Consider the following 24,862-nt stretch of genomic DNA (forward strand, 5'->3'; position numbering starts at 1 on the left):
TTTGTTTCCTTTAGTTTTTAGATTCCACATGTAAATGAAATCGTATGGTATTTGTCTTTCTCTGTCTTATTTCACTTAGCATAATACTCTCTAGGTCCATCCATGTTGTCACAAATGGTAATATCTTATCCTTTTTTTATGACTGTGTAATATTCATATGTATGTGTATATCACATTTTCCTTTTCCATTTTTCTACCAATGGATGTAGATATGTTGCTTTTATATCTTGGCTGTCATAAATAGTGTTACAATAAACATAGGGTTGCATTTATCTTTTTTGAATTAGTCTTTTTGTTTTATTTGGGTAAATACCCAGTAGTGGGATTACTAGAATATATGATATTTCTATTTTTAAGTTTTTGAGGACCCTCCATACACTTTTGCACAGTGGCTGCACCAATTTACATTCCTACCAACAGTCTATGAGGGTTCTTTCTTCTCTACATCCTCACCAAGACCTGTTATTTGTTGTCTTTTTGATTCTAGCCATTATTTAAAAAAAAATTTTAATGTTTATTTATTTTTGAGGGTGGAGGGAGGGACAGAGAGAGAGAAAGACACAGAATCTGAAGCAGACTCCAGGCTCTGAGCTGTTAACCCAGAGCCCAGACACAGGGCTCAAACTCACAAACTGTGAGATCATGACTTGAGCGAAAGTCGGAAGTTTAACTGACTGAGCCACCCTGGTGCCCCTCCTCTACTTACTTTTTAATCAAATAATTTCTGGGTATTTTGGCGTGGAGTTGTATTAGTTCTTTATGTATATTGGATATTCACCCCTTATCAGATATATCATTTGCGAATGTCTTCTCTCATTCACTAGGTTGCCATTTTGTTTGTTGATGGTTTCCTTCACTGTGAAAAACCTTATTTTGATATTGTCCTCGTAGTTTATTTTTGCTTTTGTTTCCCTTGCCTGAGGACACATATCTAGAAAAATGTTGCTAAGGCCGATGTCAAAGAGATTGCTGCCTACATTTATGGTTTCAGGTCTCATGGTCAGGTCTTTAATCCATCTTGAATTTATTTTTGTGTATGGTATAAGAAAGTGGTCTAGTTTTTGTATGTGGCTGTCCAGCTTTCCCAGCACTATTTGTTGAAGAGATTCTCTTTATCCCATTGTATATTTTTGCTTCCTTTATCAAAAATTAACTGGCCATCTAAGTGTGGGTTTATTTCTGGGCTATATATTCTGTTCCCTTGATCTATGTGTCTGTTTTTGTGCCACTACCTACTTTTTGATTACTATATCCTTGTAGTATAATTTTAAATCTGGGATTGTGATACTTCTAGCCTTGTTCTTCTTTCTCAAGATGGGAGGTAATTTCTGAATGGATATTACTTAAAGGAGGTGAGGATGTCATCATATGTTCAATTAGTGAATGCTTTTGATTGGGACACAATGTAATGAATCCATACACATTCCGATGGAAATCACCCAACCAGAATCTGGGAGGACATTTTAGGAAAACTATGTTAGATAATGAAAGAAAAAATATTTAGGGAAGTAGTTTAAATTTTGAAATTTTCTGAAATTGAAAAAAGTAGTGAAAAGCAGAAGAGAGAAGATTGGCATATCCATGGCTATAGGAAAAAAATGTGGCAAAACATGACATGTTTATTTTCACTGAAGTAGCATTAACTCCTGAAGGTACTAAAAAATTACTACAGCTAGTTCCAAGCTACTTTATAATAACGGAATCTGTATAGATCCCAATCATTCCACACCTTTTCCAAAATACCACAACCATTAAGAGAAGTTAAATTAAAACACCAATAATTTATATTTACAGCATAATCAGAGAATAAGGAATATTACAAATTCAAATTTATGAGGAAATATGCAACGGAGACCAGAGTTGGTACCAGAGTCCACAGTTTTATGTGAGTCGGCTGGGAGCTAATCAGAAGTGTGGGTAGTGGGCAGTAGTGGTGAAATCCAGGAAATGTTACCAAGGTTTCATCTTCAGAAACAGAGAACCTCACCCTGAGTGGAGACTACAGAGAGCAGTTCTCAGGCTTCTAACATCATAGCACAGGCAACAGGAACAAAAAGAAGAGGCTTAAAAAGACAATTTTAGGAAAGTATTCAGGAAGAGAGTTGTTAAACTCCCTCAAAGGGATGCCTTGCAGCTTGCCTGGGTATCTGTAAGCTTATCTCCAGGGAAACCTGGAAATCTAGGAGTAACCTTTGGCCAAAGAAAAGATGAAATAGACTAGCTCTTGATTTATAATGTGGTGTGTAAAGTCAAATTCTACTGGAGACATGCTGTGCTAGCTTGTTATCGACATTGGTTAGTGAAAGCATATAGATTGATAGTTACATCTGGCTTAATGAATTATAAAGCCTCATTTTAGCTATGTGACCAGCAGGGTATAAAAGACTCTACAGTAAATTTGCTCCTTGGTTTAGATAAACCAGAGGTATCTTGGACGTATCTCAGTGGTTCACAAACGAAACATGAAGCACATCCTGTGTGACTGAGGTAGGACCCTGGAGGTCTGCACCTGTACATCTTGGCCTATCCATGAATGTCTACACTTTCTCTCTCCTGCTGAATGTGTCCTTTCCCTTTATAAAAGTTTTACGTAACTGTACCCTGTGGAGGTTCATTAGGTCTTTTAATTATCTGATGGTGTGTGATTTCTGCAGCAGTGATTTCATTTGGAGTCATCAGCTGGTTTTAAAGAGAGGAAAAGAAGCAGTTGATGACAAGTATCCTACAATAACAAAATAGAATATAAAAATGCAAACTACCCCACCACTGGATAATGATTAAATATATTAAAACTGCCATTCCTTATTGCAACAAAAGCAGAGTCCTTGATGTGAGAATATGAAAGAGCAACCTTCCTAGTGTGCCTCACAGAAAATGAATATCCTCCTAGTCACTACTCCAGAAAAATAAGACATGCAAAAAAAGATAAAATCATGGCATTCATCCTATAAAACAAAAAGCTAAAATAAGAATTAAAACAGTTCCATAAATCAACAAAAGCAAACATTCCTAGAAGTAGGATTTCTCCCAGAATTAAAAATGGAATAAAGAAATTGTAGATGTGAAAGAACACTAAAAGATAGTGGTCACAAACTTTAAAAAGAGATCAGTAATGAGAAATAGATAATAGATGATGTTAAATGTGAAATGATAAAACTTGGAGATAATTCAAAATTAATTTATAAATTAAGATTAAATTTCAAGGTCCCCAAAAGAAAATATAAACTACTTAAAGGACAGGAAATAACATAGGAAGGATATAAATGAGAAAAAAATAAATAATAGAGTTGGGGAGAAAAATATAGAAGGCGGAAAGAGAAAGAAGATTGAAGGCACATAAACAGCAAAGGGAATACAGTGTACACATAGCAGGAATACCAAAAGAAAAAAAGAGCAAAACATAACACCAACAACAAAAACAAAACTGATATATTTTAATCAGAATACAGGAAATCTTCATTTTTAAAATACTTGAATCTGGGGGCACCTGGGTGGCTCAGTCAGTTAAGTGTATGACTTTGGCTCAGGTCATGATCTCACATTTTGTGAGTTTGAGCCCTGCATTGGGCTGTGTGCTGACAGCTCAGAGCCTGGAGCCTGCTTTGGATTCTATATCTCCTCCTCTCTCTTCCCCTACCCCACCTGTGCTCTGTCTCTGTCTCTCAAAAATAAATAAATGTAAAAAAAATTTTTTTTAAATACCTGAATTTGTATATAGAAACTGTGCACAGTGTACCTGAGAAAGTTGCCTTGGGATGCTAAACATTAACACTTAGCTTACCAAGATCATGAGATTTTAAAGATAGCAGAAAAAAAACTATAAGTCTCTAATCAAACACAGATCAATGCACTGACAAAAAAAAATCATATTGACATCAGACTCCTTCAGAGGAAACTTAGGGGCAAGAATATAATGACGCAGTATCTACCAGATACATGGGGGAAGAAAATGTGAGCCAATAATTTTGTGTCCAGGCAAGTTTTCTTTCAAATATCAAGATTACAAGAAAACACTGTTAAACGTGCAAGAATTCAAGTATATGAGGCCTTCCTGAGCAATCTTCTAGACTGCTGGAGCAATCTAGGAGCTGATTGAAGACATTCTGTATTAAATTTTAGTTTTGAGTATTGAATTTGTAAAATTATACTTGTAACACTAAAACAAAGGTGGGGGCTGAGAGTAAATAGTTTGCATATATTGTATATTTTAAAAAGGAAAGAGGGAGAGAAAAAGAAAAAAGAGTATTGTAAGTCATTGCTTTATAGGTGGTGGTTGGGAGCCAAAGGAAAACATTTGAGTACAAGAAGCTTAAGTGTTGTATCAGTCAAAATTCTCTAGAGAAGAAGAACCAACAGGATGTACATAGAAATTTATTGTAAGGAATTGGCTGACACAATTACAGAGACTAAGAAGTCTCGTGATTTGCCAATGGCAAGTCAGCGGCCCAGGAAAGCCTGTGCAATCTCTGAGTCCAAAGGCCTGAGAAACAGCATGGCTGATGATGTAGATTCCAGTCTGGTTCTGAAGGCCTGAGAACTGGAGCACTGAAGGCAGGAGAAGATTGAGATCCCAGCTCACCAATCAGGTAGGAAGAGCCAAATTCTTCTTTCTTCCAGTTTTTTGTTCTGTCCGGGCCCTCAATAGTTTAGATGATGCCCAGCTACTTTAGGGATGGCAAACCACCTAAGTCCACTGATTAAAATGATGATTTCGTTTAGAAATGTCCTCACAGACACACCCAGAAATGATGTTTAGTCAAATATCTGGAACCCTGTGATCCAAAGTGACACATAAAATTATCCATCACAAGTACATTTAAGAATAAGGATATAAACATTAAGAAAGATAATATGATTGACCAAAATTAAATGGTGGAAATGGTGGAAGACAGAGAAAGAAAGAGAAGGAAAAGCTACCACATGATATTATATTTGTTCATAAAAGGCCCCATATATTCCTAAGGAAAATGGAGGCAGAGATATTCACATAAAGGTAAACATTAGAACCAAAATAACAAGTTTTTCTAATACTGAAAGACAAAAATTTAAAAATGCGGATGACGTAGTGAATTTCTAATTGCTAAATGTTTATAGGCTTAACTCACCTACCTAAAAATACAATTTCAGATACACTGACAGCAAAATTAAACTTTATATCATATGCAAAAGTACCACCTGAAAACATGTTTTCTGACACAAAAATTAAAGAATGGAAACAAGAATAACAGGAAAAACAAGAAAGCAGGGATAGCAACTTGATATCTGACCTAGTATAATTCAGCCTAAAAAATATTAAATGAGGAAAAGAGCTCTATGTTACAGTTATATCATCACAGTAAAGATAAAAGCGTTATGAATCTCTAAATGGCATATAACATACCAACAATTTTCACAAAGTTCTACAGAAGATGTATTAAAAACGTACTAAAAAATATTTTAATACGGTAAAACTATCTTAGTCCAAGATAGGTTGAGAACAAAAGTATTATGTGAGGATCTATAGTTCACATTTATTTGTATATAATTTGTTATATATCCTAATAATAAAGAATATAATTTCTCATCAATTGTACATGAAACAATCTTGAAAATTAAAAATTATTCAGGCCATAAAGGATACCCCGGTAGGGTGTGTGAGTGGCTCAGTCGGTTAAGTGTCCAACTCTTGGTTTTGGCTCAGGTCATGATCTCATGATTCATGAGTCTGAGCCCTGCATTGGGCTGTGTGCTGACAGTGTGGACCCTCCTTGGGATTCTCTCTCTCCCTCTCTCTCTGTCCCTCCCACACTCTGTCTCTCTCAAAATAAATAAACTTAAAACAAGAATACCTCAACAAATTACAAGAAGTTGAAAAGCAAACATTTTCTGACTACAATGCAATAGAATCATAATATGACACCAAAATTAAAATGAAATTAGAATCTTTTACATGGAGATGAACTGGCCTTGATAAAATAACTAATGGAATAATATAAAGTACAAATTAAAATAGAACACAATAAGTAAAATAATACATATCAGAAATTATGGAATTTATATAAAATAATGCACAGAAAAATTCATATTAAAAATTAATATGACTAAAAGCAAAAGAATGAAAATAATAAATATTCAATCCAAATGTCAGGAGGTAGGGGAGGGAAACCAAAAGAAAGCAAAGAAATAACGAGCAAAGTCATAAATAATCTAATTTTAAAAAAATAACAAAAGGAGACATTTTACTATACCACCATATTAGGAAAATGAAGGAAGTGAGGAACATATGTACCTAAAATAATGAAACAGAGATGACAAAAGAAAATAACACCAATTCAATTATTTTTAATCCTGAGAGACTAGTAGGGAATCTCATGAATAAATGTTTAAATTTACATGACATAGGTAATTTTCTAGGAAAAAATAACTTACTTAAACTGACCTCACTAGTGATAGAAGAAACCAATTTTCATTTAAAAAATTATCAAAGATCTATTTGCACAAGAAACAATAGATTATGATGGACTCATAATGGAATTCCCCAATTTTTAAAGACCAGATAATCCCAATACTGTTGTCAATTGTTCCAAACCACAGCAACGAAACAAAACAAAACAACAAAAAGGAAAATTTCTGAATTATTTGTAAATACCAAAACCTGATAAAAATTGCACAAAGAAATCAAAATCATTCTCACCTGTGAAAGCTGATGTGAAAAACATTCTAAATATTCAAAACATAATAATACATAACATTAAAATAGGGGTGTAAGCACCCTTCAGTACTGTATTGTTCATTAATGTAATTACTCATATTAGCAGATCAAGTATCTGCATCAAATATTAACATCATAAAATATTAAGAATATCCTGAAAGTATCTCCAGAAATGCTGAAAATGCATGTGACAAATAAAAATGATTCTTTATTCTAAAAAAAATAAAAACATTAAAAATGATTCTTTATTCTTGATGAAAAACTGTCAATAAATTAAACATTGGTACATATACAATGAACATGATAAAATAATTATTTCTCAGTCTGCCAGTCAACTTCTTACATAACAGTGAAACAATGGAGGCAGTCTTGAAGGCAGTCCACATCAGAAACAAGACACAAACACTGTTAATAATATTAATAGCATTAGGTTATCAATTGCTAAAATTAAACGTACTGAGTAGAGACATAATATGAAAGGAAGAAGTAAAAATGTTTGCAGATGATTTGATCATGCCTGCAAAACCTCCCAAAAAAATACAGTAAAACCTTGGATCACGAGTAACTTATTCTGCAAGTGTTCCACAAGATGAGCAAACATTTCTAATAAATTTTTACTTGATAAACAAGAGATGTCTTGCAATACAAGTAGTACATTACACTAATGCCACATGATCACAACTGAGACAATGGTTCTTGAAATTCGCTTTGATATTCGAATGTTTTGGATTACAAGCATGTTTCTGGAATGAATTATGGTCAAAAACCAAGGTTTTACTGTATTATAAAAACAATAAAATTATTTACTAAGCTAGTGAAATATGATTGAAAATTAAGATATGATGAGAAAGGAGAACCTATTTCAGACAGATTAAAAAAATACTTTTGATGAAATGTAACAAAATATAAAAATGTAAATGAGGATAAGTTGAAACGTTTCTGAAAAGTCTAAAGGTAGACTTGAACAAGCTGCAAGCTTGTTCAGCTTGTTCCTAAAGAGAACTCAATATCATGAAGATATCAATACTCCCTTAGTTGATATCTAAATGTAACATCACCTCAGCAAAAATTCCACCTCTTTCTTTTTTTAGTTTTTCTAAAGCTAGATACCTTAAATATAGCAAATGTTATTTTTATGTACCCTTCTCATCCCCAAACTTAATTTTTTCCTTTCTTTTCTACTCCAATTCAGTTGATCAGCAAGTCCTAAAGTTTTAATTCCAAAGTATATCTTAGTTCCATCACTACTATCTTTCTCTTATGCTAACATACAAATCTCTTTTTCTTAGGTTTTAAGTTTTTACTTATTAATTTTTTTAGTTTGTTTACTAGCTAGCTCTGTGCTCACAGTGCAGACATGGGGCTCCATCTCACCAACCACGAGATCATAAACTGAGCCAAAATCAAGAGTCAAACACTCAATGGACTGAGCCATTGAGGCGCCCCTCAAGTTTTTATTTAAATTCTAGTTAGTTAACATATAGTGTAATATTAGTTTCAGGAGTAGAATTTAGTGATTCATCACTTACATATAACACCCAGTGTGCATCATAACAAGTGCCCTCCTTAATGCCCATCACCCATTTAGCCCATTCCCTTGACCACCTCCCCTCCAGCAACCCTCAATGTGTTCTCTATAGTTAAGAGTCTGTTTTATGGTTTGCCTTTCTCTCTCTTTTTTCCCCCTTCTATGTTTATCTGTTGTTTCTTAAATTCTACATGTAAGTGAAATCATATGGTATTTGTCTTTGATGGACTTACTTCACTTAGCATAACACACTAGCTAAGTGGCATGTCATTGCAAATGGCAAGATTTTATTCTTTTTAATGGATAAATAATATATATTTCATTGTATATATACATATATATATATTGCATATATCTATCTCTATCTATCTATCTATCTATCTATCTATCTATCTATCTATCTATTATACACCACATCTCCACATCTTCTTTATCCACTCATCAGTCAATGGACATTTGGGCTCTTTCCATAGTTTGGCTATTGTAGATAATGCTGCTATAAACATCTGGGTGCATGTGTCCATTCAAATCAGTATTCTTGGATCCTTTGTGTAAATATTTGGTAGTAGAGTTGCTGGGTTGTAGGGTGGCTCTATTTTTAACTTTTTGAGGCTCCTCCATACTGTTTTCCAGAGTGGTTGCACCAGGTCCAACATAAAGGTCTAAATCATCATCCTGTATTTGGACTTTGTGACAGCCTCCACAGTGGCTCTTCTGTATCTTCTCTTGCTTCCTCCATCCCTTCTCCACAAAATAGCAAGATTAACTATCTTAAAAATATATAAATCTCATTTTCTTCCCCTTTACACCTCCAAATGGCTTATTATTGCAGCTATAACCAAATGTCTGATCCTTTGCATACCATGTCCCTTTTCAAAATCTGTTGTTCCTTGACAATGCCAAGCTCTTACCCATTTCGTGGTTCATTTTACTTTCTTGTCTCTGCAGAAACTTCCTCTTCCCTTGGCTATTCACATAGGTGCTCCCTCTCCCTCAGAGGAGCCTTCCTGACTATTCCATATCAAGCTTTCCTCCTCCATTCATTTGTCTATCCCACCACCCCTTTTATTTTGTTTTTCATAGCACTTACTAGAATCTGGGTTTGTTGGGTTAATCTGTACATTCATTACTTATTTCAATACACGCACGCACACACACACACACACACACACACACACAAGCATATATATATATATATGCTTACATAAATTAGAACATATTATTATATGCTTATATATTATATTATATATTATATATTATATATATTATATTATATAATATAAACATATATTATATATGCTTATATATATATATATGCTTACATAAATTAGAACATATTATTCTTAATGGCTAAGAATATTTCTCTCTTCTTCATATCCCTTTTTTCAGTTTTAAGACCATGTCTAGCCTATAGTAGATAACTCACTCAAATACTTAATGAAATGAAATTTTTTTCTGGATTCAACTAGTTTCTGGACTTGTGGGAAACCTAAATTTGCACTGAACAGTATCAAACCCAGGCTTTCCGAAGTTTTTAGGTGCAAATATCAGGAATATTGTATTAAAGAGGAGAACATCCAATTATTTCAAGATTATGTGTGTATACCATTCCCTGGGTCATCATAATTCCTACATATGGATATCATTGGCCATGAGATAGAAAAAAGATAACACAATATAAATACTACCATCACATAACAAATCAATTTTTAATTGTCTGATGAAATCAATATACAAAGAAGTACAATATTATCTGAAAGGTCTTGTGTGAGGAAAATTATAGTTATTTGCTAAAACAAAAGTATAATTTGAGGATCTGAATGAAGAGTTATAATCCCCATATGCCTCTGAAATGTTTTTCATAAGAGAAATTAAATATGAGGTAAAAACGTGCTTACATTCAAAGGAAATCCCTGTTCCTCTAAAGCATCAGGAAAATCTGTTTCAAAGTGGCATGATCAGTAAGGAACTCTCTGCTCTCATATATGTAGGCACAAATTCATTCTTAAATTGCTGAGTTCAGAGCCTCAAGTGTGTACACGATGTGCAGAGAAAACGAAAGATGTTTCCTCTTCCGGCATTTCTCATTTAAGAGAAAGAAAATCCTTTCTCAGAAGCCTCCCTCAACTACTTCTTGTATTTCCTTAAGCCAAATTGGATCACATGTCCTCAAATGGATATAAGGATGCTTGGTGCTTGCCCTTAAACCAATCAAGCCCATTCTGAGAGTCCAGGATGGGGACAGTGCTTCTGAACCAGAAGAGTCATGTGGATGGGAGATCAAACTCTTTGGGAAGACAAATAAATGGATACTGATTGGGTACCAGCATTTTTCAGTGAAGCCTACACTAAAAAGCCCAGCTTCTGATCTCTGCATCTTAATCTATTTCCACACATCCCGCGTTGTCCACTTAGGTGCATGTTTGTTTGAAATTTAATAATGATCTCATCAATTCTAGTGAGCATTCCTGTTAAAATATTCCTAAATGTTCTGTGAAAATTCATGCCAGACTAACTCCTAACAAAGTCATAGAAATGAAAGCTTTGAAACTCAGTAACCTATTGCACTTTTACAGGGATGGGTGATCAGAAACTATTTGAGGAATAAGCATTCAGTCACAATGGCTGAAAGAATAAAGATTATAAAGCAGGGATGGCAGTTGTCCAGCAATTAATCCAGCCCCAATTGTTTCCTGAGTATTTTGCCATTTCTGTTTGCAAAGCAGTAATTGGCATTGTTTAGAGGAGACAAATCATTTTGCCTTCCTCTTGGCAGCTTTAAAATGACAAAATAAATTTTGCACAAAGATCTTGTTTTTCTCTAAGTTTATTTCTTGTTGAAACTAAATGTCTATTCATATTTTTTAGACATAATAGGTCCTAAAACAGTGCCCAAATGGTGACTACTGAAATATTATTTACAAAATCCAACTGAGTTTTTCTAAACACTTGAGGTTATTCAATGATATTTACCTCCAGACAATAGTATCTTCAGCTTCCTAGCATGTCATATTATCTTCTAAGGCCACAATAATAATAATAATAATAATAATGCTAAATGCTTCTATCCAGATAATTAACCCCACACGGAAACTAGCTCATTAAACATAGTATAGTTTGGTTTTTTTCTCAAGCTTTAAAATACCAACTGTGTTAAACCTTAAAAAAACCTGTGATATAGAATAATATTTCACACGTATTGTGTAACTATTATCTGTTAGACATAGTATAAAGTACTTACAGAATATAAATATAGAAGATTATTCATTTATATCACTATATCACAACATACTGAATAAAATTCTTTAAGTACCTTAATGAGAGGACTCTGTAGAGTTTGTTTTGTTTCTGTCTGTGTTGGTAAGAAATTGTTTTCTAATGAGATAGTCCCTATACATGGGACTTACTCTATAAAACAGCATCAGCGAGGAGATAACTATGAATGAATTTTTTGAGCAGTGTTTGATTTTTAAAAGGTGAACCTGCATGAGTTATGTAAGTAAAATAAATAAAATTGAAATGTGAAAAAAAACTTTATAAATTTATAAGAAACATGGTGAATAGTGAACAAATGTTACAACCATATGGAAAAATAACTACCAATATCTTTGGTTGCCAAGTCCAGGAGGTAATATTTGAGCTGGATTTTGCAGGATGAATAGGGACTCACCAAGCATAAATGAGAAATTGTCGGGGGAGGGCATTCTATGTATGTTGGTTATTAATATAAGTAGCAATTTCTTGTAGTAAAAGAAAAAACTTACCAGGGTCAGTTCATAGAATGGGTTCAGTTGGTGAATTCAAGGGAACATATCTCCAAGACATTATAGAAAAGGAGAGAAGATGCCTAACACAGTTTCATGCAATGGAGAGAAGGTTATAAGTGAGGCCAGCCCATGCCATCTTGGGAAGCTTGAGGGAGGCATTTGGAAGGAGAGAATGTGGGAGATAGCAAAGGAGATTGTTAGGGGACCGGCTTTGGGTTTTGGATGAAAACATAATATTGTGGCTTAGTGTTCAGGAACACTTAGGGTTCTGTAGGTCTGTGGTTATGAAATAAAACATAAGGTTCTGAGATGACTGTATAGAGACAGGATGGAAAAATAGAGAAATGTGTTTTGTTACTATCCAGAAAGAAATACTATACAAAAGTTATTCAGAGTCTAGGTCAGGTTTCCTTTGAAAAACTTTCCTTTTTCTTCTCTAGGATAAAAAAGAGTTTATTTTTAAAAGAAATTCCGTTTTTATAAAACTCTACTACAGAAAAGTGTGATCATCAATCTAATAGTAGACTTGAGCGTTCACTTTTGTATCCATAGATCTAGCAGTTCTTTTAGAAAATTAAAATGTAGGTCTTATCTCATTTGTAAGGAAAGTTGCTGTAATGAAACACCAAAAAAAATCACAAAAACTATGATTGTAATCTTTTCAGCTTATAAGGTTATATAATAGGCTATGGCACACAATCTGTTTCTGTTCATATTCCCTTAAAAAACAATGTGCCTGAAGATATGCACACACTCACGCTGTTTTCATAAAATTACAAGTAAAATATTAATTAAAAAATCTAGAAAGGTGAGAGTAACTTGTTGATATCCTGCAGTTAGAAGTGTACCTCGCTGTTTATACCCTAGGCATTAAACTAATCATTATTTAGCCTTTATAGATAAAGCACTGCAGTCTAAGTTCCTTGAAAAGCTTCAGTTAATAACTGGAAACATGTCTGAATAAGTAGTAAAATGTAGCTTACACCAAATTCTAGAATAAAGTGCCACCTTGAGGTTTTGGTGATATTTTTTTATTTCGCATTTACCAAAATCTTTGGTCTTTATTTTTTAAATTCAGAGTTTTTCAGCTAGCCATTAGTTATTCTTTAGCCATTTATGGCATGTTGATACAAATCATCCAATTAACAATTAATGCTCAATAATACATCTTTGCTTCATATATGCCTCTCTAGAAAAATTATGGGAGGTCAGATGGATGCACCTTCTAAGTAGAATAACATTGTGATGACCTGCTTCGTTCATTGCTTCAACCCCTCAAATTCCTGAAAACTATTGCAGAATTAAACATTTAAGTGAAATAATACTTTAAGAAAATTAATCCAAGCATTATAAAATTATTTTTCCTTATGTACACAACTCTTTTCATATATTTATAATGCATCATTTAAAAATATTTCATGTAAGGAGTTTTGCATAAAGTTATTTTCACAAAGATTTTACTCTCCAAATTAGCTTATTTCACTTCTGGAAAAATTCTTGAATTTTTACATTTAAAAAATTGGCATTATAGTATGAAATATAGTTTTATGAGCTGTCACAGGATTTTTTAATTTAGGGGAAATGAATATAATGTGTCTCACAGAAAATGTCCTTAATAATGTTTCTGCAATTTGGGGATCTTAAGTAAAGTGAGAAGAGGTTGGAAGCCTAGTCACCTATGTGTACCATTCTTCATTCAATAGTCAGGCTCCTAATGCATGATTTTAGATGGCTGAGTGCAGTGTAGAAGCATTATCTTGCCATTAAAGGAAATGCAGGGGAACCGTCATTTAGTTAAGATACTCCCATCATTTAAATTGGACTTAGTATTAAATACTGAGTTTCCTAGAAACTAATATGCACACTGAAAAAAATTGGAAAATTGCAGTATAATAGTTCCATTCCATACTTTGAATGTAACGGAATTACCAAACCAGCAGTCACTTACTCTACAGTGCAAGGTCATAGGACATATAGGACATGCAGCTTAGGAGTGTACCTGAGCCAAATTCGAGATGGTAGCCTATGAAAGAATGTGAAGATGAACAAAAAAAAAATGAAAGATATAGCCTCTTTTCAACTGTTGGAGTGTCAGCGTGGCAGAGCAAAGGATCAAGGTGTGGGTGGCAACCACTCTGCAGTCACATGGGTGGGAATAAATACTAAAACAAAATATACAAGCACATACAGTCACATCACATACCAGACCACCATGTACCTGCTCGTCCCAAAGCAAGGTGACACAGAACTCTAAGAGGAAAAATAAGACACTGTCCCAAGGACAGAATACCTAGTAAAGGTAGTGAGAAAATGACCAGAATACCATATCTAAATGTAAGCTGGCTTCTTACTCTGCACAGTCTTCTGGCCATCTCTAAGCTTCAATTAATAGCTGGTGCAGAATGAATGCTCACCTTCAAAGCAGGGTAATAATCAAAAAGAAAATACCATGGAGGTATTGCTGGTTCCCTAACCAGCATCCACTTCCCTATTTCCAAATTGTGTCTTATATTTCTAAGTAGCCATCCCTCCCCATGTGGCTCCCATATTGCTAGAAGTCAGTGTTATCACCTATATTCAGTACATCTGTTCTATGCAATTATCACATGCTCTTCTCCTAGAAAAACCAATTGGTTCAGCCATGGGCATGCAACAGTTTGATTCAATGACGTGCAAAGAGTGTGATAGGGATATTGGGGGAATGTTATCTTTCTCCTGAGAGGCTGCTGCTGAAAGAGAGGAGAGCTGTTCATATTCCTCTCGACATTATAATTTTATGTACATGTGAAGCTCAGAGAAGTTGTAGGCATCTCCAGGCACGAGGGTAAAGATGATAAATGGAAAAATTGTGCTTTAGCCAATACCAAAGCATGCCCTACATCTGCCTTTCTACTTATGTTAGCAATTTTGAGTACAGAACAATTCAGGAAATACAGCATTCATAAATATAGCCCTTTTTGGCAATAATAAATGATAAGGAATTCCAGTCAAAACAAAAGAAAGAGAAAGGGGAAAACCATGGTAATGGAAATATGGTAAGAATTGAATAATAATTGAATAAATTTAAGTATAGAAACAGAACAGAAAAGGGAAAGGCAAATATTGGTAATAAAAGTGTTGAAGACAAAAGAAGCATTCTAACAAAAATTTGAAAACAGGCCTAAGAGCAAGTATATCCATCATCACAATAAAAGAATGATTATGAAAATGACATCCACATCGAATCAAATAATAAAACCAACTTTTATACATTGGACAATAATGATTTACATTTTCTTCAAGTGTGCAGGCACATTTACAAAGACCGACCACATCATAAGTCACAAATAAAATTTCAACTAATTTCAAAAATGTGAGAAAATATTAGATCAATTTATGGTTACAGTGAACTAAAGCTAAGAATTAAAAATAGAAACAAATGGCATAATAAACAAAAATAACTATAAGGAATATACTATATATCAGAACTCATGGCATATAGTTAAAAAGAGCTCAAAAGAAAATATCTTAGCCTAGTGTCTCCATTACTAACAAAGAATATAAAAATAATTGACTTGAATATTCAATAGAAGGAGGCAGAAAATATTGTTAGGAAAGGTGTTAGAAGAATTTAACAGTGACAAACATGAGTGAAGAATTAGAAAACAGAAGACTGATAGAACTAACAAATAAAACAAAAAGCAGTTTATTATATAAACTCATAAAATAAATTGACTTCTAGGTAACATAATAATAAAAAAGAAGAAATCACATGTAGAGAAACCTGTGTGTTTGTCAAAAACAGTAGCATACACAAAACCAAGTGTGAAACCTAATGTAACCTCTGGAGTTGGTTAATAATAATGTATTAATATTGGTTCATTAGCTCTAACAAATGTAGCACATTATTTCAAGATGTTAATAGTAGGGGATTTGTTTGGGGGAAGGATATTTGGAAACTCTGTATATGCTCAATTTTTCTGTCAGCCTAAAACTCAAAAAATAGAGTGTGTTAACTTAAAAAAATAATAATAAGGAAATAACTACCTATTTATAAAATATTTGAAATAACATGACAATACTTTTATTCATTCTACAAAAATTATACATAACAATTGCAATCTAGGTGGAATTGCTAATTATTTTCCAGATAAATGACCAAAATTCAACCCTAAGATGTTAGAAACTTTAAATAGATCAGGGGTTATTGAATCAATCACATATTTGGAAGTTTTGTCCCCCAGAATGCGCTAGCTAGGTAAATGATATTGATCCTTTAGAAAACAGAAATGCACTTAAACTGTCCCAAAGAATGAGGAAAAAAGGTAAATTTAAAATTTATTTTTACCCAGGCATCATGACATTAAGATCAAAACCAAGATTTCCCTCACAACCCAGTTCTGGATTAGCTTCAACATGTAACTGATCAGGACCACAAAGATTAGCATCCACACCCGGGTACCCATGATTTCAGAATGTACTAATGTCGACTGTAGAAAATCACAACAGTGCTATAAATAACTTTAATCAGATTAGCTTTGTGAAGGAAGATGATAAATTAGTTACAACAATAACTTTAAGTGGATGAGAACATTCATTGATCACATGCCCCTTTTCTAACAATTATAAAATATGATCACAGATCAGGGAATATTTGTTAGAAAGTGGAAGTATCTGGACTATCCTTAATCTTGTGAAATAATTTGTTCCAAAACTGGAATAGGACCATTAACAAATGTGTGTGTGTGTGTGTGTGTGTGTGTGTGTGTGTGTGTGTTTTAACTACAAACTTATTATTTATACTCATAAAGTACAAAGACATTCAGGGACACCTGGGTGGGTCAGTCGATTAAGCTATAACTTCAGCTCAGGTCATGATCTCACTGGTTCGTGAGTTCAAGCCCTGTGCCGGGCTCTGTGCTGACAGCTCAGAGCCTGGGGTCTGCTTTGGATTCTGTGTCACCCTCTCTCACTGCCCCTACCCTGTTCATGCTCTGTCTCTTTCTCTCTCAAAAATAATAAATAAAACATTTAAAAAATTAGAAAAAAAAGACTCAGATTGGTTTTAAAAAATCTCCAAATATAAGGCACTGACCTAAAATGAAGTGACTAAACTAATAAAAGAAATTAATATACAATAGGAATTTGATAGTAGAAATAATTTTTTTCTGCAATCAGTCATATAACATATAATTAGTTATTCCTTTAAATTTTGGTAGAATTTATGTATAAAGGATTCTGTTTCTTCCTCTCTTTTTTAAGTTTTATTTATCTAATCATGGTTTCTATTTCTTCTTGGGAAAATTTTGGCATTTTGTATCTTTCTAGCATTTTTCCATTTTGTTTGGTTTTCAAACATATTACCTGGTCCATAATCCTTCTTTATTTTTTGTTAAAATGTCTGTCTTAACAAGTTATAAGAAGTTTTAAATGAGGATTTCTTTCACAGTAAATATTACTGCCTTTGGGGGCTACTGGTTCCGACAAATTATAAAAACCTTTCCCAGCAAAAATTGCCAAAAATTTCAAATAATCCCTTGTAAAGTCTTTCTGAGCTGGGAATGAAAGATGAAAGAGCAAATCCACAGGGTGAGGATATTGACTAATATAAGTCTTTGCTCAGTTAAATATTCGTGCAAAAATTTCTGGGGTAACACTTGAAGAACAGAAATAGATTCCATAGTTTTTGCAAGTATTGAAATAAATAAATGGATTTAAAGATGTGATTAATCAAAAAAAATAGAAAACAGAAAAAGCAGGAAAAAGAAATATAAATGCACATATTAGATATGAGTTAAATTACATTAGCAGTTATGATCTGTATAAATGGACTAAACTCCAGCTAATAGTAAAAAATTATACACAGAATTTTAAGAAAAATATCCATATGATATATGCCATAGGCATGATTAAAGCAAAAGGAAAAAATTTTGAAGCTGATATTATATAAAAAAGAAAATACTCCAGGAAAGTCTTTGGTTTCAATTTTATTAGATGAAGTCATTCTGAGGCATAAATTAATATAAGAGATAGCAAAAGGGAGGGTAACAATTTATCACTAGAAAGTTTGAAGTGAAATGTCATATTTTATGTATGATAAAATGATTTCAAAATACTTAAAAGTACTATAGGAAAACTTGAGATACTCATAATAATAGCAGAACATTTTAATGAACTTTTAAGAAATAGATGACTAAATCTATTTTTACAAATATCAGCAAGGATAGAAATATTCAAACAACACATTTAACCTTTATCTCATAGCTACCTATCCTTTCTATATTCATTTTATTTTTTTTAATGTTTTACTTATTTTTAAGACAGAGACAGAGCATGAGCAGGGGAGGGGCAGAGAGGGAGAGGGAGACACAGAATCCATGGCAGGCACCAGGGTCGGAGCTGTCAGCACAGAGCCCAATGCGGGGCTCAAACTCACAAACCGGGAGATCATGACCTGAGCCAAAGTCGGAAGCTTAACTGACCTAGCCGCCCAGGCACCCCTATCCTTTCTATATTCAAAAGCTGGAAAATATACATCAAGGACATACTATATTTTTTAAACGTGACTGAAAAAAAATGTTTAACCTAAAATTCAACTTGAGAAGTTAGAAAAACTGCAGAATAAGCCCAAAAAGAAATAGAAAGAAGGAAATAATATACATAAATATAGTAACTATTTCTGAAAAGAAGATAATGAGTAAAAAAACTAATAGGTGATGCTTCAAGATGATCAATAAAATTGAAAAGTATCTCAAAATGGATGAAGAAAAGAGATAAATATCTTAAACCATATAATGTATTAATGAATAAATAGGATAATATACTACTAATGAATAAATAACAGATATTGAAAGATAATTCAATAATATAATAAAATATTTGTCCAAAATAATTAGAAGTTAGAAGAAATGCATACATTGCTTGAAAAATATAAATTCCCAAAATTATTCAAAAAGAAATAGGAACTTTGAATTAACCTATTAACTTTGAAGAAACTTAATAGTTTAAAGCCTTTCCACTAAGCAAACATGGGGGCAGGAATTTATTACAGGTGAACTATATCAAATATTCCAGAAATAGCTAATTATAACCTTATACAAACTCAGAGAATAGAAGAATCATCTTTTAATAGTTCTGTGAAGTGTGATAAACTGAATTCTAAAATGGCTTCCCAAAGATCCCGTGCTCTAATCCTTGGAAACTATGAGATGTAATTAAGGTTACTAATTACTTGACCTTAAATGGGTATGCTATTTTGAATTATTTAGATGAGCCCATGAAATCACATCAGCTCTTAACAGCAGAAGAGAAAGTCTGAAATAAAGTACTAGGAGGGTTCTATTCCAGAGCCTCCAGATAAAAGCCCACACTGGCTAACACATTGATTTTAGTCCAGTGAAAACCAGAGCAGAGAATTCCACCCCATTATTCCAAATTTCTGTTTTACAGAACTGTGAGATAATAAATTTATATTGTTTTAAGTTCTGTGTCCATGCCCACATTCAGGCAGAGCCATGAGAAAATTATAAATAAAAAATGGAGGACTCTTGTCCTTGAGGGTTGCTTCTCTGAGTTTGGATTTCCCTTTCTAATCTGCCTGATTTTGTTTATTTTTCAGAGTCTTCATATACTTTTTGTAGTTTATCCAGCGTTTTTCATTATGATTAGTGGAAAACACAGGTTATAGTTGGTTTAGTCCATTTGGTCAGAACTGAAAACTATTCTGTCTGTTCTTATTAAAGGACTGTCAGACCTTTTCATTTGATTCTTTATGTATTTTACTTTCTCTTCAGTGTTTCTCATAACTTTATTTCTCTAAATTGCAAATTCTGGTTAATTTATTCAAATGTATCTTATGATCATGAATTTCCTCTTTGGCTGAATTAAATACTTTTTAACCTATTCTTTAGGTTTGGAGTATCAACAATAGTGTTTTGCATTTCTATAGATTCATTTAATGATCTTTTAACTGCCTGATTATACCTGATTTTCCTCTAATCTTTGTGATTCAATCTTTTGTTTATTTAAATACTTCTTATTTTTTGTTCTATAGTCTATAGTTGTAAACTTCAATATATGCAATATGTGAGAGTAAATCTGTTATTTAATATTCCTCTTCTGACTACTTGTGGTGGCTTGTCTCTTTTTGTGGTTGGTGGTTTTTGATTATGAGTTTCTTGGATGATCTGATCTATAAGAAATCTTTTTTTAAAGTTTATTTACTTTTTTGAGTGATTTCTACACCCAACATGGGGCTCAAATTCGCCACCCCAAGATCAACAGTCACATGTGCCACACCGACTGAGCCAGCAGGTGTCCCAGAAATCTTAATCCTAAATTGAGGGTCTTTGCTTCTGACAGGATCTAGGGAATGCCACCAATCTGGGATGACTGTACAGCTCCCAAAATGTACAGCTCCTCAATATGAGATAAAAATATTTGTTCAATGATTTCACCATTGCCCGAGGCTCAGCCTCTAGTTCAATGTTAATAGCAGCTTCCAAACTCATGGAATCTTGCTTTCAAATCTACTCATTGCTCCCAACCTCAGCCCCAGATCACTGATTTGTGTGAATGTGTGTGTGTGTGTGTGTGTGTGTGTGTGTGTGTATGTGAGTGTGCTCTTTTTATTTTGTTTGTTTTCTCAAGAGGGGTGGATAGTTTTCTGTGAAGAAATTCAGCAATCCATTGAAATATAATGTATCATATCAAGGACCTAATTGTTCCATTACAAAGCGGTCCCTCTGAGCAATTTGTCTGTCATTTTGCCAAAAGTTAAATTTTAACCAACTCCTCTCTATCTCCCAGTATTTTTCATGTGTCATTCCTTCTCTTGTTTCCTTTGTCTTTTGAATTTATAATTATTTTATTTTATTTCCTTTATGTTCATTTAACAACTGCTCTAGTGGAGCAGTGATAAATGAAAAAAAAAATCATTCTGCAATTTTGAACCAGAAGGTTTTCTTTTTCATATAATTTTTAGAAGTTGTACCAATACATACACACACACACACAATTGTATATGGTTCCTATTAACATAACTTTAACTGATGAGTACTTCCTGTCATTAAAATTATTCAAAAACATAATACTAAAATAGCGCAAACTCTACTTTAGAGAATCTGAAGTCTTATTTTGGCTATTTAAGTTTTTTCCCCCACTAAGTAGGATTTACTACAATGAACACTATGAATATCTTTGAACAATAATCTTTGTGCTTATCACTGATGGATTTTTATTACATAATTCTCAATTACTTTTAAAAGTGGTTTAAAGAATCCATATTTCTATCAACAGATTATAGTAATAGCTCTTTCTCTATATTCTCCCTTGCATTTCTATTATTAAAAAAATTCCCAGTCTGGTTACCAGCATAATGTATAAGTATAATGTGTGTCTTTACTGTATACTTATTATTTTATATTTAATTGCTTATGTTTCAAAAATTTTCTGAGCTTTGTTCATTTTCGTATAAATCATTTCTTTACATGATTAGAAATTTTCCCAATTTTAGTTTCTTAACCTTGTATATTAATATACTGTAATTAGAAATGTATATATTATTACAAATAATGAATTTTTAAAAGCAAAAAACTTCTTTGTGGAAATATTATTCAACCACCATTAAAATTTAAAATTTCATTTAGCATCTGTTTTATGCAGTAAAAACCTACAAATAAAAGTTATTTTTGCTGCCTTTGGTCTTGTAAAACAAATGAAGGACTAAACATAACAATAAAGTATACATATCTAAATCATTATGAGACACAGAGAAATGAACACCCAACTCAGACCTGGACTCTAAGAAAACCTTTAAGCAAAATAGGACATTTATTTTTTCTGAGTTTATAGAATTTATTGCAGACCAGCTGAGGATTGAAAACTAATCTGAAGATAATACTTATTTTGAGAAGCAAACATAAAACCAGCTGCATACAACTTTCACACCATCAGTTCATATATGTTCACTGAGCCATACAATAAAAAATGGGAATAAACATTCAAGTCAATATAATTATACTTGATTTTTCTTAACCTAATACATGTGTTAACTATTGTTGCTCAGAGCCTATTATTCCTGTGAGCAATTGTAGAAAACCACTCTGTTTCAGCCACATAAGAGATAAAAGAATAACTCATCCTAGAAATAATAATAATAATAATAATAATAATAATAATAATAATAAACTTTCCTGAAGCTGATAGCTCAATCATAGAATATAATGTTGAGTACTTAATAGAAGTGATTTCAGATCTAATTCAGCTATTTAAGGGGTTTATGTTTGGACATTTAAGTGTGTATATAAACACACTCATACATGTGTTGTACAATAAATCTCTTCTAATAACTAATTTGTGTTCCTCAGCATCTGCTTTCTCCAGGGGAACAATTTCCAAGAATTGTGCTAAGTAGGTTTTGTTTCCTGTTCCTTTCAGGGGAAGCTCTGATTCTGGTCTCTTTATTGTTTACAATCTCAGTAGTGCCACAGAGCAGCACTGAATAGCTGTGGCTGTGAATGTGCATCCCATGTAATCTCAGGTACGTAGTAAAAATATTATTACCGCAGAACAGTACCCAAACTCAGCCCAATCCTTGCCCACTTGCATTCAGTCAGGATAATTTTACAAAATGTACTCTTAATAGAACTTGGTTAGGCACAGGTTTTAAAGAGCACTAAAAGCAGAAAGTACTTTAGAAAAAGGCATTCCTTGCCTTACAGTGACTTCTAATTTTAAAAATCAAAGAACTAGCAAGAACATTCTGAACCAAAGGTTGTATCCTCTTACTCTGAGTCCATGTTGGTCACACACATACATGCAAATATCACCCACACACCAGAGCCAGAAAGGGATTTCTGACAGGAGTATTCATTCCGCCAATAAATGTTTTGAGTATCTTCAAGGTAATGGGAGGTTTGGTGTTTAACTATTTAACAAGGCAGACACAGTCCCAAAAGTCATGGCAATTCAGATTTGTGAGCTAGACAGGCAACAAACAAAACAAACAGAAAGAGAGTAATCACAAATCAGGACATATGACATAAAGAAAGTGAACAATTTTCTATGATAGTAAGTATAGGGAGAACTAGTTGAGATATAACTGAGAGAGACAACTATTTAGAGAGATGGCACAATAAAGAGGGGAGGGAGGAGGAGTGATCTAAGTAATAACATGTATAAAGGCCCTGGGGGTGAGTATAGGAACTAAAAGAAGAACAGAAAAGAGTACAGCTGACACATGGCGATCACAGGGAAATGGGAAAAAAAAGAGAGAGAGAAAGAAATAAGATTGGGAAATTAGTTTTTACTCTAATGGAGGTGGGGAGCAAGGTGTGCTTTGTAGGCCTCTATAGGAGTGTATATTCTATTCTAAACATAAGGGAGAGCCATTGAGAAATTTAAAGCAGAGAAATAAAATGATCAGTTTTATTTTAAAAATATCAGTGTGATCACTATGTGGAAATAAACTGATTAAAGTTTGGCAATTATGAAAAATGGGTCAGAAATGATGGGTTACACTAGAATTCAGTAATAGATATGGACAGAAATGGACAGATTTGAAATATATTTTGAAGGCATTAATGAACAGGTATTGTGAATTAAATAAGTATGAGGATTCTGTGGGAATAATTGAGAATGAGCCCAAGCTCCTAGTTTGAGAAACTATAGAAATGGTATTGTCATTCTTGGAAAAGAATAGACTTGAGAGAAAAATATTTAAAGAAGGGATTAAAGATAAGAAATAAAAAGTTTGATTCTGGATGTCTTATATTTAAGATATTTGTAACACATCTAAATTGAACTGTTTTGTTAATAAGAGGTTATACAGATAGTGAGTCCAAAAGAGAGGGTGGGACTATAGGTATGAAACAGTATCTGAAGGCACGATAATGAATGTGATCATTAAGGTAGAATTTTTTTAATTTTTTAAATTTTTTTCTTTATTTTTGAGAGAGAGAGAGACAGAGTGTTGGTGGGGGAAGGGCAGAGGGAGACACACACAGAGAATCCAAAGCAGGCTCCAGACTCTGAACTGTCAGCACAGAACCCAACGCAGGGCTTGAACTCGTGAACTGTGAGATCACGACCTGAGGTGAAGTCGGACGCTTAACTGGCTGAGCCACCCAGGCGCCCTAAGGTAGAATTTAAATTAGAGAAGAACGTTCCATCTTTGGATGGAAAATTTTCCCAGCTGTGTCAAAAGCTGTTGACAAGTGTCCATTGCATTTTATATGAGGGAGATCACTGATGATCTTGACAACAGCAGTTTCAGTGGACAAATGGCACAAGCCAGTTATAAGTGGGTTAAGGTTGAGGAGTGAATAGGAGGTCAATAAATGGATTCACTGTGTAGACAACTCTTGAGAAGTTTGTTCTGTGAATGGTGAAACGAGAAAAGAGTGGTGGGAATCAAGACAGGGTTTTATTTTAAAAGCAGAAAATACTAAAGCACATTTATAAGCTGCTTGTAAAGTTCTAGTTTATCTAGTGGTATCGGTGTTGCAGGAAAGAGGATGAAGGACTAATGAGCCAAGTTTTTTAAAAAGTGAGGGGATAGAAATCAGAGCATGCATGGAAAAAATGGATCTTTTTCAGTAGAGAGAAATCCTTCATCCAAAAAAAGAGGAAGTAGGATCACATAGGGCAGCATCCAAAAGATAGGCAAATTAAACATGGTGAATTTTAAGAAATTCTGAAAGCAACATTGACAAAATGTATTGGTCACTGTTAAAAATCAACTTGGACAAGATGAGCAAACAGAAGTTGATTTTATTCTAATACTGTTGCCAGTGATAGAGGAGAAAGCACAGACCAAATGAGGACGCTCATGTTCTCAGAGACAAAAAGGGCAGAGTTTTTGGGATTTGAGGTGAGGGAACCATAAGCCATCTGCAC

At 33.5% G+C, this 24,862-nt stretch overlaps 1 long non-coding RNA gene across 1 annotated transcript in view; it reads left to right on the forward strand.

The window, feature by feature from the left end:
- LOC122213462 overlaps positions 1 to 24,862 on the forward strand; it is a 74,561-nt gene that overhangs the window by 37,764 nt on the left and 11,935 nt on the right. Inside the window, exon 3 of the long non-coding RNA XR_006199525.1 lies at positions 22,403 to 22,505. This is a non-coding gene — a long non-coding RNA (uncharacterized LOC122213462). The remainder of the gene's footprint in view (positions 1 to 22,402; positions 22,506 to 24,862) is intronic.

This window comes from Panthera leo, chromosome A2, assembly GCF_018350215.1.
Source record: "Panthera leo isolate Ple1 chromosome A2, P.leo_Ple1_pat1.1, whole genome shotgun sequence".
Taxonomy (NCBI): Eukaryota; Metazoa; Chordata; class Mammalia; order Carnivora; family Felidae; genus Panthera; species Panthera leo.